At 33.0% G+C, this 14,833-nt stretch overlaps 1 long non-coding RNA gene and 1 pseudogene across 1 annotated transcript; both read right to left on the reverse strand.

Moving 5' to 3' along the window:
- Positions 1-524: 524 nt before the first annotated feature.
- Positions 525-2,111, reverse strand: LOC120215730. Its single transcript, XR_005524993.1, has 5 exons — positions 1,845-2,111; positions 1,280-1,533; positions 902-1,205; positions 726-870; positions 525-600 (listed from the first exon to the last, which is right to left on the reverse strand). It is a non-coding gene; the product is annotated as an uncharacterized LOC120215730 (long non-coding RNA).
- A 931-nt stretch (positions 2,112-3,042) lies between these two features.
- Positions 3,043-5,154, reverse strand: LOC120215736 (annotated as a pseudogene).
- Between the last annotated feature and the right edge of the window lie 9,679 nt (positions 5,155-14,833).

A 14,833-nucleotide genomic window follows, 5' to 3' on the forward strand; every position in this document is an offset into this window, starting at 1 on the left:
TAATTGGTTGAATAAAATCCATTAAAATATATTGGCAGAGAAATAAAAATATGATGTAAAAATTAAAAAAAAATTGATATGTCATGCCACGTTACATTATCGTTAATGTTTATGAAAAAAATAAACTTTAGATACTAAAACGAAATAAAAATGATAATATAAGTCCTTAACGTATTAATCCTTTTAATATTTACTTTAATAAAAATTCATAAATATATTAAAATAATAATTACTGTTTGGTTTTTGGACGTAGTAAAATAATAATTATTAATTAATAATTTATTATTTTTAATTATTTATTAGAAAATTAATAGTTAGTGATTTATTATTATTTTTATTATCTATTAGTAAATTAGTAATTTTTTGAAAGAAATAATTTTATAACTATTGAAAAGTTATAAAAAAAATTTAACGAGTTGTTTGTAAATTTATAGAGTTGAGTTGGACTTTACTCGACATAGCTCGTTAAAGTATCGAGTCAACTTGAATCGAGCTTTTGATCGATCGTTAAAGAGGAAGGTAATCTGGTTCATAAGCCGGCCCCAAGATCTTATTCGACCATGACACAAGTCCGTAGTTAAGAGCCGATGTTGCAACTCCCTGCCAAAGCCAAAAATCCACACATATCAGATAACATTTCAAGTATCGAGTCCAAAGATTTAAGGACATGCACGCGTATCAGATTTTTACGATTCGAGATCCTATGGAAATCATAAGAAACTTACAGCATACACGACGGCAAAAAGCTCCGACCGTTTCAGATGCCAATCTGTTGACTCATTGGTGACAAGAAATGATGCCAAATCATATTCAAGACCACACAGGCCGTTTCCTCTTTAGTTTTACTCAAAGAGATTTCTTTTCGATTCGCTTCGCAAATAAGACACGACATCTAACCTACCACAAGCAAAGAACAGAACCATCAAGCATATAGCATACCTGAATGGCCAGGAAAGCAGCCATGCAAATACAGTTCACTATCAAGCATAGAACTCTGATATGCCAATGATCAAGTCCAGACTCGAGAAAACTAGACATAAGCCATCATTCGGCTTATGTCACCTTGGGCAGCAAAGTCTCAATTCGGCTGTCCAAGCAAAGCCGGACCACGAAACAGAACCATTAACAATGCGCCAGAAACACAGATTATGGTACCTCCAACCTTTGTTTGACCTTCAGTTTTGAGCAAATTCACTCTTTCTGTACTGCAGGTACAATTTCATACAAATTACGGAAAAAAGTAACAGACAGATATAGGAATTGAAGGTTGTGCAATTACCCCATCATTACAGCAAAGAGAAAGGTAAAGACTGGAATTGAAGGTGGCGTAAGTTGGATTCGTGTAGCTCAGACCAACGAGGAATAAAAGCTGGTTCCCGAATATACTATTCCAGTTGACCAATCAGGCACAATCCGAGTATAACATATTCCCAGATCAACCAGGATTTGTTCAGATAAAGTGATACTCACCCAGTTAACCCAAGAAAGAAGAATGATAGGAGGACACGTTTAGTCATAGGAGGTCGAATCCTTCTGCAGGAAAGTCAACAGACAAGAATAGAGCACAAGCAACCAAAATATTATGAAGCAGAGATGTTAAAATTGACTAAAAATGGTATGAATCTTTAACAAGAACAGAATGCAATCAAAAAACAAAAGCAATAAATTTAGCTGCAGATACCATGTCGATCATCTTAATGAGAACAGATCGATCAATCACTAAATATAAAGTCAAACACATTAAAGTATCGAGCTTTGATTCAATCAATGCATAACCAATTGTTAGAACCAAGAGAAAATAAAGGACCCAATTTTTTTTTAACAAATTAATGATAAGGTCAGACCTTTCAGTAACATAGGCGATGGGCGCAAGAATTGAGAGAGCAAGGAGATCACGGGAAACGCAGAAAACAAGCTGGTTGATACCAGTATTGAGGGCTACTTTGGTAATTACATGATAGCCTCCATTGACGAATTGAACCAAAGCCATGGAAGGATTAGCTTTCCATGCTTCTCTCTCGAATCCGCCATTAGTTCGTGCCATGTCCCTTCCTTCCCACTCCAATCGGTGAGCAAGGAATTACAAGAAAGGGAGAATTAAAAATGAGATATTTTTGATGATTTGGACAAGGAGAGTTGGAAAACTGAATTATAACCTCAATGAATTACTGACAAAATAAAAGGTGTCTGTCTTAAAGGAGACAAATTGTGGCTGTTGGATAACTAGGCACGGAGCAAAACACACGTTTTATATTTTATTTTTTTCTTAAAATTTATATATAGTACGAATATTAATGACAAATATTGATTTTTTAATTCAAATCAACCATTTCTTAAAAGAGAAAAATGGAAGAAAAAAAGTCATCCTTCGAATGGCAATATCACGTCCAGAATTGGGGAAGGATAAAATCATTTTTCCCATAACTGGGGATGGCGGAAACTTTTTAACAACAGTAATATTTAAGGAGAATTCACATCCGCAATGGCCATGAAACCAAATTTGCATTGTGCCAAAGCTTGCTGTTCATTTGATTTGGGGATGAAGTGAGGGTAATTATTACGATGTATAACTGTACTGCATAAGCACTCCATGCTACTGGGGTTAATAGGAAACCATATATTTACCAAGGGATTACGCTTATTTCCCAATCCAGTAAGTCAATCTGTTGTTTAATGTCATCAAAAAGTAAAAAAAAAAAAAAAAAAAAAAAGAAGAGAAAGAACTGTGTTTCTTACAACAAATTCAGACAGCAGAAAAGGAGCAAACCATCCTCGGAGCGTTCTCTGTTACATTTTGAACATGCAGTGAATGAATCCCTCTTTTGCTGCCCATCAAAGTGACGCCATTTGATCTTAGTAATGTACTGAAAAGAGGTCATGGATCCGATTATACACTTAACCACTGGATTTCATGACAAAACAGAGGTTCCGAGAAAATGCGTGTTCACTGGCATGCATTCTTGTTACTTGATGCATATTTGGGAATGAGTGGTTGGGAGGACTGAAAAATTGAGGCATCACCGACGTGGCTGTGTGTCTTTCTCAGCAGGATGCCCAAGTGACCATATATAGACCGGCGATTATTAGAAATCCACCGATAACACTGTTACCACATATGAAACAAAACCAAATGAAGTGAATATATCACCATTTCTGTACAAGATGAGAGATTTAGATTCTAATTTGTAGTGGAATGGTCGGAAATAAAACCTTCCCAAATAAATCGGACTTCCCAGGAAAATTCTCGACATAAAGGCTGATACTGCAGGCAGAAGCGGACTATAGAGAGCCACTAAAGCCGGCCCCAAGATCTTGTTCGACCATGTCACGAGTCCGTTGGTAAGAGCTGATGCTGCAACTCCCTGCCAAAGCCAAACATCCACACATATCAGATAACTTTTCATATACTTCCACCGTTCCACGGCCTTGGATATTATGATAACACTAGCAGATCGAGTATCGAGGCCAAAGATTTAAAGAAACATGCCGCAAATATTTTAAGATTCGAGATTCTATAAAATCCAGAAGAAACTTACAGCATACACAACGGCAAAATGCTCTGGCCGTGTCAGATGCCTATCTGTTAACTCATTGGTGACAAAATATGATGTCACAACCATCGATATAGCATCGAAAAAAATAGGAAAGTGCAGTCACGGAAATGTTGGCGGGATACTCGGCTAAAACTGAAGCCTGGAATTGTTAGAAACAGTGAAAATTCAGATAAACAAGTATTTAATAACAACAAAATACACATTCAACGTTTTACAACAAGTTACAAGGCAGCATTGTTTGTCATGAAGTTTATATAGATTGTTAACGATGAAATTTACACGAACCACTCCCATACTACTTGTGAAAGGCACTAAAATTCGAACCAGTCACATATCAAACAGGTCAGGGAACAAGGGTGGTATATAGACATGGCAAACTTGATCCAAACCGATTTATCCAACCCAATATCTAATATTAACCTGCACATGATAATCAAATTTGATCCGATACTCAAACCATACCCGATCCAAAATTTAGCGAAACCAAAAGCAACCTGAACCGAAAGTAACTCGAGCCGAATGCAACCCAAACCTAAATTAACCCAAATCGATAGAAATTCGAACCGAATTTAACCCGACTTGAAAGCAATCTTAACGAAAATTAATCCGAACCAAAAGTAAGAATATTATTGTAAGATTGAAAACAATAACAAATAAAATTTACTTATCTTACTTGTAATAAAAATATTATATTTATAATAAAAATAATAGAAAGTTTACTTATGTTATAAAAGAGGGATATACAAATAAGAATCTTATTGTAAGATTGAAAATATTAACAAATAAAATTTACTTATCTTACTTGTAATAAAAATGTTAGATTTATAATAAAAATAGTAGAAAACAACTAAAATAAAAGAAATAATGTTAGATTTATAATCAAAATACTATAAAGTTTACCTATCTTACTACTATAACTTAACCAATAAAGTTATGTATTATTTTTTAAAATTTAACAAATATATTAAATTTATAATTAGAAATAATTTTTTAATAAAAAAATATTTCTTTATCATATAGATAAACTTTCCATACAAGATCAATATAAAATTTTGATAACAAGCTCTAACACACATTATACGATCCTATTTGTGTTAAATTATCCATTTATCATCTATAAATGATGGTTTAATTCAAAATATTGAAAGACTGAGAATTGAAATTATGCCTAAATGATAAGATTAACAAATAAGAAGACATATTTTTTTATAAGAATATATTAATAATTCTATTTATAATTGATTAGACTCATAATCATTTCAATCCGATTTGACCAAAAAAAAAAAAAAGAATGATAGGAGGAGGCGTTTAGTCATGGGAGGTCGAATCCTTTCGCAGGAAAGTGAACAAACAAGACCTAGAAGTTTGATTCTCGATCCAAGCAACCAAAAACTTATGAAACAGAATGGGAACAGACTGATCAACCACTAATTATAAGGTCAAACCCAAATTCAAAAAAGGAAAAAAAAAGGTTATACTTTTCACTAACGTAGGCGACGGGGGCAGGAATTAAGAGAGCAAGAAGGTCGCGGAAGACGCATAAGACAAGCTTGTTGATGCCATTGAGGGCTACCTTGGTAATTACTTTATAGCCGCCATTGATGAGTTAAACTAATAGTTTAAGTATTAAATATGTAGTTTATTTTTAAAAATAATTTTAAAATAATATATTAATGACGTGTCATCACATGTAGACCTGTCACATCAATAGAAATAGTTAACTGTTAGTCAACTAACAATTTTCATGAACCGGAGGAAATTTTGCTCCAAAAACAAAAATATTGTAGCTAAAATATTTTTACAAAAAAATAAGAGACAAAGTGATTATTTATGCGAAGGTTGGGAGATAATTTTTTTTTTATTACGTCTTTTAAATTTTAAAATTGTAGTTTTGATTCAAATAGTAATAATGGGAAGAAGGACTACAAAAGCTTAAGAAAAAGAAGAAGAAGAAGAAGAAACACAATAGATGCATTCGATTGTGTTCTCTCTCTTTTATTATTTGTATTTGGTCTCTTTGAGTATTGTTGAATTTGTTTGTAGTAATTACTTAAGTTTGATAAGGATTTTGATATTGCAAGTGATTTCACGTATAGTCATAGAGGCTTGAGTGGTGATGAACACAAGAAGTTGTTTCTGGAGAAGGATAGTTAAAAGGCCAATTGATAAGTATTTGTAGAATATTATCTTAAAATACAATATTTATTCATTTTAATTGAATACCTATTATTTGTATCTTTAATGATTTCAAACCTATAAATTCATAGAGCCTATCATTTTAATTGATATTGCAACATTTTATTTGTCCCCAACGGTTAGTTTAAATAGTTATTTTAACTTGTATTCTTTATTTTAATATTTTAGCCTTCAGCATCACGCGTTTAAAATATTCTCTTACTACGTTTATAATAGATTATTGTTATTTTCATCCGGCATGAATCACATGACTAAATCACATTAACTCTAACATTTTTAACCACTCATTCAATAAGAATCACATCCTCTCAAACAATGAGACCATCAAAGTGGGTATGATGTGGAGAAAATTGACATCCCTACTCAAATGCCTAAAGAAGAAGGAACAAAGGGCTATAATTATATAAATTTCTAAGATTGGTAGCCAGAGACAGCACAACCCACATTCAACTAGCGTGTGCACTCATGCTTCATCAACTGTCTTCATCTATTATTCTTTATTTTCCATCTTTTTCCTCCGTCTGGTATGGGTAATATTTATAAGGAAGGGCATGGTGGTGGATCGTTATTATTGTGGAAATGATAAATGAAGACAGACATATATTATATGGTACATATATATAAGTCGTACCATATACTGATATTTGATGTTGATGGGAGCTCTTAGGTTGTTGGAAGGTGAAAGTGGAAGAATCATGATGATGAAATCGTTGTGTGGCATGGAAATCTTTGCTATAATATCACATGTATTTGTAGTCCTTTTTCTTTTATTATTAAGCTTGCAAACCACGCGTGTAACCCATTTTAGGCTTCATGTCTATAACTTTCGTACATTTAAGATTTAATCATGGAATCCATCGGTCTCGGTAATTAAAAGAAGTGTTATTCTCCTTAGAGGTCTTGGATTTGAGCAGTTGCATCTTTAGAATAAGTGTCCTAGATTTTAATTAGTATGTGGGTGATTACAAGTTAGTATCTATTCATAATCTTTCTTAATCATTAACAACGTACACATACTTTACAAACACATATGTTCGAATTCGAGATCTCTAGAAAGAACAACACTCCTTTTTATCATTGAAGTCGCTTGTTTTATTTATTTTTTTTGAAAGAAAATTAGGTCTTGTAATACCCCTTCTTATCTAAATCTAAGACTATACTCAAACTCAAATTTTCGAAGGAGCAAAAGAGTGCTCATAAAATTTTATTACATGGTTAATATTCAATGCATCTTGAACGTATTATATCCCAATTAACACACAGAAAGACAACAAAACTAAAATCTCCCAACGCAAGCCATCCCTCGTACAGCCAAAAATGGAGCCCCCGTTACACCCGTTCCACCTTTTACGAGAGCAAATCTAATGCAGCAAAACATGGAAGTTCCATTACCAAGAAGCTTCATTATCATAGAACATCAGCTTGACACTTGTATCAAATTGGTTCACAGTGTAGGCCGTAAGGTTCTGTCCCTTGAGTCACACCTGCAATCAAATATATAATATAGAAAAAGCAACGCCATTGATCATATTTATATATGCCAGATATTAACTACTTTTTCACTTTTATCCCTAAGGTTTTGTCCCTTGATGGATTCTTAAATTATCATTTTAGAAAATTCAAGTATTGTTAAAAAATCTATAAAGCTGATAAACCCTGAACATATATATATATATAACCGATAAAAGATTGATGCCTAACTTTATATAATGGATGGTCTGAATCTGAACATATATATGTATAACTGATGGCTGGTGATGAAGATGAAGGGTATCTCTATGGCTATGGGGCCATTTTTTTATGTTGGAAAAGCCATCCAGTACTAAATATCATAGAATAATATATAAAATGGATGCCATTTTCGAATATGTTATACAAGCTAAAATAAACAACGAGCATCTAAGTTCCAGTATCGACCCCCCCCCCTTATAATATAAAAGAAACATGCAATGGTCATATCGAATTTCGGTGATACGAATGTTGAAAATTACAGTAATGTAGGGGCATCGATTGCCTTTACAAAGAAAGGAACCCTTCTTTGCTTTTCACTTTGATTTCCCCCCTCCCCCTTATCTTATAAACATTCATCTCCCCCCACCATAGCTTTTTGTTTGCAAAACCGACCATATCTTTTATTTATACTTTGTCATAACCATTTTTTAATAAATAAATTATTTTAAAAACAATTATGATATTATTTTGAAAAACGTGAGATTTTTTAAATTTGAAAATGATTTTGGAATCGTCATCGACCTCAAGGCTAGGTAGGTCGAATATCTAAAAATATATTTTAAAACAATTTTAAGAAAAATAATTTAAAAGGACAAAATTGGTATGTTTATTACCATAAATTCATTTTTAATGATTCGAGATTCGGTTACGTGTGGGAAAAAGTGAGCACCCCACAACGCCCAAAATTAGTACCCTTAATTATATGTTGTCTAAATAGTGGATTTTTAAAATTTTAAATTCAAAATTTAAATTACGATCCTTTTATTTCGATGAATTTTAAAAATGAGTAAATTTATTTTTAAAATACTCGACTCGATAAAAGATGACTTAATTCACTCAGCTTTAAAACGGATGTCCTCTTACTAAGTGGATTAACATAAATTGAAATTCAGTTATATTAGACGTAATTTCATTAACCCATGATGCAAGTCAACATTGTCTTTGATTTTTTTTAAAACGAAAAAATAAAAACACGATTTATGAATGCAACAGTAATAAATGACATATATAAAATGGACAAAATATTCGCATATAATGACGGATAAATAAATACAATAAAATAATGAAATACTAAAATAAATAAAAACACAATGAATATTTATTTATGAAAATAATTTCGTTATATAAATATTAAATATGCATAAATATATTTATTTAAAATAGAACACATTTTATATACATACTTTTTTTAAAAATTTAATTTAATATATATTAAAAATATAATTAAATATTGTATAACTATAAAATATCAACTTTATTCGAATGCTCATTAGAAGGGCACTCTAGATTTTTAAAGGTCTTCCCTAAGTTAATCGAACAATTAAAAATTTTATAGATATTAAAATATTAAACAGACATTATATTTGAAATAAAATGCATGGGTAACAAATAATAAAAAAAAAATCTCAGTGGCAAAAAATGCCTTATAATATATGATTTTAACCAAATTTTTTTAGATTTACCAAAATGACCAACTAAATCGCAATGCGATCGATAATTCGCAACGCGATCGATAATTCGCAACGCGATCTCCGGTATCGCAAATCAGTTTCCAGATTCGCAACGCGAACTTCGACTATCGCATTGCGATAGTCAAAGTTCGCATTGCGATAGTCAAAGTTCGCGTTGCGAATTTGGAAACTGATTTGCGATAGTCGAAGTTCGCGTTGCGATTTATTACAAATTCGTTGCTATAGTCAAAGTTCGCATTGCGATTTATTCCAAATTCGTTACGATAGTCGAAGTTCGCGTTGCGATTTATTCCAAGTTCGTTGCGATAGTCGAAGTTCGCATTGCGATTTATTCCAAATTCGTTGCGATAGTCCAAAATCGCAACGACTGGTGGTATTGCATTTGTTTCTTAAGAATTTTCTCTAAAAAGATAGTATTCGCACGGACGTGTCGAAGACACATATGACCACGACCCGGACCCGAGACGAGACGGACGGCGGCGGCGGCGCGCGAGAGTCCCCCTTGTTCTCTATTACTCAACAAGGAAGTGAGAAAACCAAGCCTTAAATACCATTCTCAATAGTGTTTCCAATACTATGTAGGATTGAGCATTACCAACACTTGTTTCCAATACTATGTGATTATTCAGGAAACAATTAACAATCATGCACCTTAAAACAACTGAATCAGCAACCAATTGCATTAGTATTATACGATTAAATATGCCATAATTAAAAGTCAATCTACAATCAATCGCGATTATTGCAATTTTAAGCAAAACATTCAAAAAAAATTGCATCACTCGCGAGAATAAAAAAAATTGTTATCGTGCAATTACAATCAATTGAAAATAAATTAGAATTGCATGAAAACTAAACGAACCACAAATACTTTTCATACAAATACTAAAGTCATTAACTATAATTCACAAATAATATCACTATTTAAGGCTCAATCTCACATAGTATTGGGAACAAGTGTTGATAATGCTCAATCCCACATAGTATTGGAAACACTATTAAGAATGGTATTTAAGGCTTGACTTTCCCACTTCCTTGTTGAGTGATAGAGAATAAGGGAAACTCTCGTACACCGCCGCCGTCCGTCTCGTCTCGTCCCGTCTCGGGTCGTGGTCGTGGTTGTGGTAATACGTGTCTTTGACACGTCCGCGCGAATACTATCTTTTTAGAGAAAATTCTTAAGAAACAAATGCAATACCACCAGTCGTTGCGATTTTGGACTATCGCAACGAACTTGGAATAAATCGCAACGCGAACTTCGACTATCGCAACGAACTTGGAATAAATCGCAATGCGAACTTCGACTATCGCAACGAACTTGGAATAAATCGCAACGCGAACTTCGACTATCGCAAAGAACTTGGACTATCGCAATGCGAATTTGGAATAAATCGCAACGCGAACTTAGACTATCGTAACGAATTTGAAAAATCGCATTGCGATAGTCGATGTTCGCGTTGCGAATCTGGAAACTGATTTGCGATACCGGAGATCGCGTTGCGAATTATCGATCGCATTGCGATTTAGTTGGTCATTTTGGCAAATCTAAAAAAAGTTGGTTAAAATCGTATATATACTACCTTAAATAATATATACATTTATACGCAAGCATATAACAAATATAATAAATAGGTACATTACTCTACTAAATACATGTATTTATCAAACATATCTCAATGACATAGCAAATACATACTAGATCAACATAATTATAACTTAATCAAAAATAAATATTTAAGATTAATATGAAAGGGGGCGAATCAAAATAGTGGAAAACAATATAAGGGCTAAAAATGTGATAAATCAATATTTATTTCATAATATAATTAAAATAGAAAGTGGTTAAAATAAATATAAACAAAAATCAAAGGGACTAAACACATAAATATCAAAGTTGTAAGCAACAATATAAACTAGAACTAAAACATAAACACAAAAAAGTTTTAAGGTTCGATCGTGGGAATAACCGCTTTCATTTCATAACCAAAATAGGGAATTACAAAACACAAAGGACTTCCCGTGCATTAAACCCACGCAGGTCTAAAGAGGCCAAAACGATGTCATTTTGTGACACATATATAATGAAAATTATAAGGATTTAGAAACCCTAAGCCTTTCATTTGTTTCTTCAGCTGAAAAAACTAAAGTGAGTGAGAGAGAGATAATTCTCTCAAATCTATTTCACCATTCTCTTAATTTTCCAAAAACTAGCAAGTTTCCGTCGTGACGGCTGCCACCCTTTGATGGCGACAGAGAGAGATAGTTACCCTAAACGACGCGTCTTGACTCCCTCGACACTAATATGAAGTCTGGTTACCTTAAAAGGGGCTAGATCATTGCAAATCTAGAGATGAAGTTTTGGTTATTTTCAACTCTGAAGACCGTCCTCTTTTCTCTGGTGTGTCTCTCCTTTTTTGCTTTCTCTTTTGTCCTGGTTTGAACTTCTCTTTTTTTCTTTTTGAAGGATTTCATCCTACTCTTCTCTGTCTCCTCTTTTTTCGAAAATGATTGTCTCTCATTTTTTATGAGCGTTGTTTTCATGTTTGGTGAGATTCTTGGATTTTTTTAATATAGTTCTCAAATTTTTTGGGATGTTTTGGTTAGATTGGTTTTTTTACTGATATTATTACTATTTTGGTGAGATGGAGTGGTTGGGGATGTCTTCAGCAACAGTGGCACTGACAATGGAGGCTTTGACGGTGACGATGGGAGTTGGTGAAAACTCTAAGGTTTCAAATCCTAAAATAATTTGGGTCACTTGGGTCGATTGGACTAGATGGGTTTGGGATTAAGCTATTTTTTCTTTGTAATGGGCCTGCAAAATAATAATAATAATAATAATAATAATAATAATAATAATAATAATAATCCGGACAAAAATGTGTGTCTAAAGTTGCCCCTCTTTGCCCTTTTTGTGTTGATAAGAGTAGGTCAAAGACAAAAAGAAGAGTTTTTTTTCGGTTCCTTATTTTGTTTTGAAATAAAAATTGTTGTCTTAAGTGAGACTGAAAACGATCTTTATTTCAAGAGAGATTTTTCAATGTTTTGTTTAAAGGGAAACAATTTCAAAAGGATTGAAATTTGTAATATCAGAAGTTGTACTCTCGAGAGAAAGAAATTTTAAGCAAGACATAATTTGTTTCAAGAGAAACGATGTCGATGCTTTGGGTTTCAAAAGGAAACTATCTCGAGCGAGACAAAATTAGTTTCAAAAGAAATTATCTTATATGAGATAACTACCTCTTTTGAGAGAAAACTACCTCAAGTAAGGAAAAATTTGTTGTGTTTCAAAGGAAACTTGTGATAAACAATATGAAATTTTGCTTCAAGAGAAGCAATCCCAAAGGATACAAGCGATTTGTTTCTTCGTATTGAGAAAGTATAATCGTTATTTGATGATTTGACAATTCGTTTTAAGAATGTCGAGTTTGTTGACAATGTTGTTCATTCGTGATGAGGACGACTAGTCGCATATGAATGATTATGTATATGAAGACAATATTTTTCCTTTACGTTGAGGAAGTCTGATTGTCTGAAGATAATTTGATTTTGGAAACGATAAGGCTCCTACGTGATGAGGAGATCTGGTCACTTTGGGTGATTTGTTCGATGTCAAATCTGATGATGACATTTCTCTTTCACGTTAAGGAGGCCTAGTCTGTGAACGACATTATTCCTTTGTGTTGATGACATCTAGTCGTACTTGGATAATTGTCCCTATAGAGACAACATTGTTCCTTCGTGATGAGGAAGTTTGATTGTCTAGGGATAATTTGATTTTGTAAACAACACTGCTCATCGCGATGAGCAGATATGGTTATTCTTTTGGTGATTTGCTCGATGTTAAATTTGATGATGACATTGTTTTTTCGCGTTGATGAGGTATAGTCTGTGTATATGAGGATAACATTGTTCCTTCGTCTTGTGGAAGTCTGATTGTCTAGAGATAATTTGATTCTAGAAACAACACTACTCATTCACATTGAAGAGATTTGGTCGCTTCTGATGAGATTGCTCCTTCGTGTTGAGGAGATCTAGTCGTGCTTGGGTAATTTGCTTCTTTGCATATGGAATTAAAATTTGAAGACAATGTTGCTCATTCACATTGAAGAGATCTTATTGCCTTTAGATAACGTGCTTATCGAAGACGATATTACTCCTTCATGTTGAGGAGGTCTAATTGCCACCAATCATTCCTTTCCTAAAAGTTTTGTAAAAGTGTGCATGTACAAGTGCAACTATCTTGAATATTTTTATAGTTGTTCGGATGAATTTTATATGATGTTTTGAGCTTTTTTTGAAAACGAGCTTTCAAAAATTTCCTCATGAGATGAGTTAATTGTCTTACATAAGAAAAAAATTCAAGATAAATTTTAAAGGCATCCACGTGAGAGGGAAATCAAAATTATGTTGTACGTGATGATGAATATTTAATTCAAAGATGCAACTTCATGTGACATGTATGTCTATGTGAATGAATGTTTTCTTGATTAGTAGTTAGGAATAGTTGCACGATCAGTCTTTATTCTCTTCCTGATTTGGTTGTCTTCATTCTTTTGTACACTAGAGTGTACCCTTAACTTGGGTCAAGTTGTTCTTCTTGCCACACTTATGATTCTAAGCTTTCGTGTCTGAGCAACACTTGCTCATCCCCAAGATCTATTCAAGAGAGTTTTCTTGCTTGAAAATGTTTTTTTTCTTCCTATTTCTGTTTCAAAGAAGTTTGATGAAGAAATTTTAAAAAATTATACCTCTTACTTTGGGTTCATAATTGAAACAAATTGTAAAACAAAAGTTCATTAGATATCAAATGAATCAACTTCTCTTTGAGTCATTCACAAATTATAGCTCTTTGATAAGTGTTAAGATTAATGTTAATTTTGAGGTAGGTTTAAGTCTAGAAAGATAAGATGTCTTGGGTTGGTTCTTTGGTCCAGGTCTGGCATTTTTTGCTTCTCTCACGTTCATTAATTTGACGTAGTATTCATTATGCATATCTTTTGGAAATGTTCACTGATTCTCAAGTCTCGTGCGCACATTCTAGTTGTGTGGTGCCTTATTAAGAGATTTATAAGATCGCCTCCTATGCAACAGTTGCACAATATGTATATTTGAGTTTCCTTTTCATGTTTTCAACTCGAATCTTTATTTGGTTTCAAGACGTCATTTGAAGCTTTACGTCATGAACCCTATTTTTCCTATCATTCATTAAAGATTTTAGAAAACATTTTTGCAAATAAAAAATTAATACTGAGAGGATGAATAAAATCTAGAGATAATCTCTTCTATATAGAAACTCATGTATGATTAGACGGGACTTTTTAAGAATGTAATATAGGTTAGGGCTCATGGTTATGAAACAAAGGGATAAATAGGCCCAAACAAGTGTTTAAGGGTGATGGAACCAATGATTAACTTGTTATGATGCCTTCATTTTCGCCTGGCTCGATTTGAATATGCTTGCAATATGTATTTTATTTTATTATTTTTCTTTTATAGATCCCTTTAAGCTACCCATTTTTGGGTTTTCACCATAGAGTTCATCTCCATTTTCCATACCTTTGGTATTTCATGATATTTTTGTGAATCTGGATCCTTGAAACAATTGTACTTGATCAACCTTGTGGTTTGAGGCTCAATGAGTTATTTGACTTAAGGGACTCTTTGCATGTGCTTTTTTGCTTCTTTATTTGATGAGTTTAGGACTTTAATGGATTTGAGCACATTATTGTCCTCTTTATTTGAAGAATTTTACACTTCTATTTGAGTACAAATTATTTCTTATATTCAAATATCTTTTGTTATTCTCGGCTTGATTTGATCTTCGAGCTCTTTATATTTGGTCCACCTTGTGGTACCTTATTATTTCTCACTTTATTC

Source organism: Hibiscus syriacus, unplaced genomic scaffold (genome assembly GCF_006381635.1).
Source record: "Hibiscus syriacus cultivar Baekdansim isolate YM2019G1 unplaced genomic scaffold, ASM638163v2 tig00110156_pilon, whole genome shotgun sequence".
Classification (NCBI taxonomy): Eukaryota; Viridiplantae; Streptophyta; class Magnoliopsida; order Malvales; family Malvaceae; genus Hibiscus; species Hibiscus syriacus.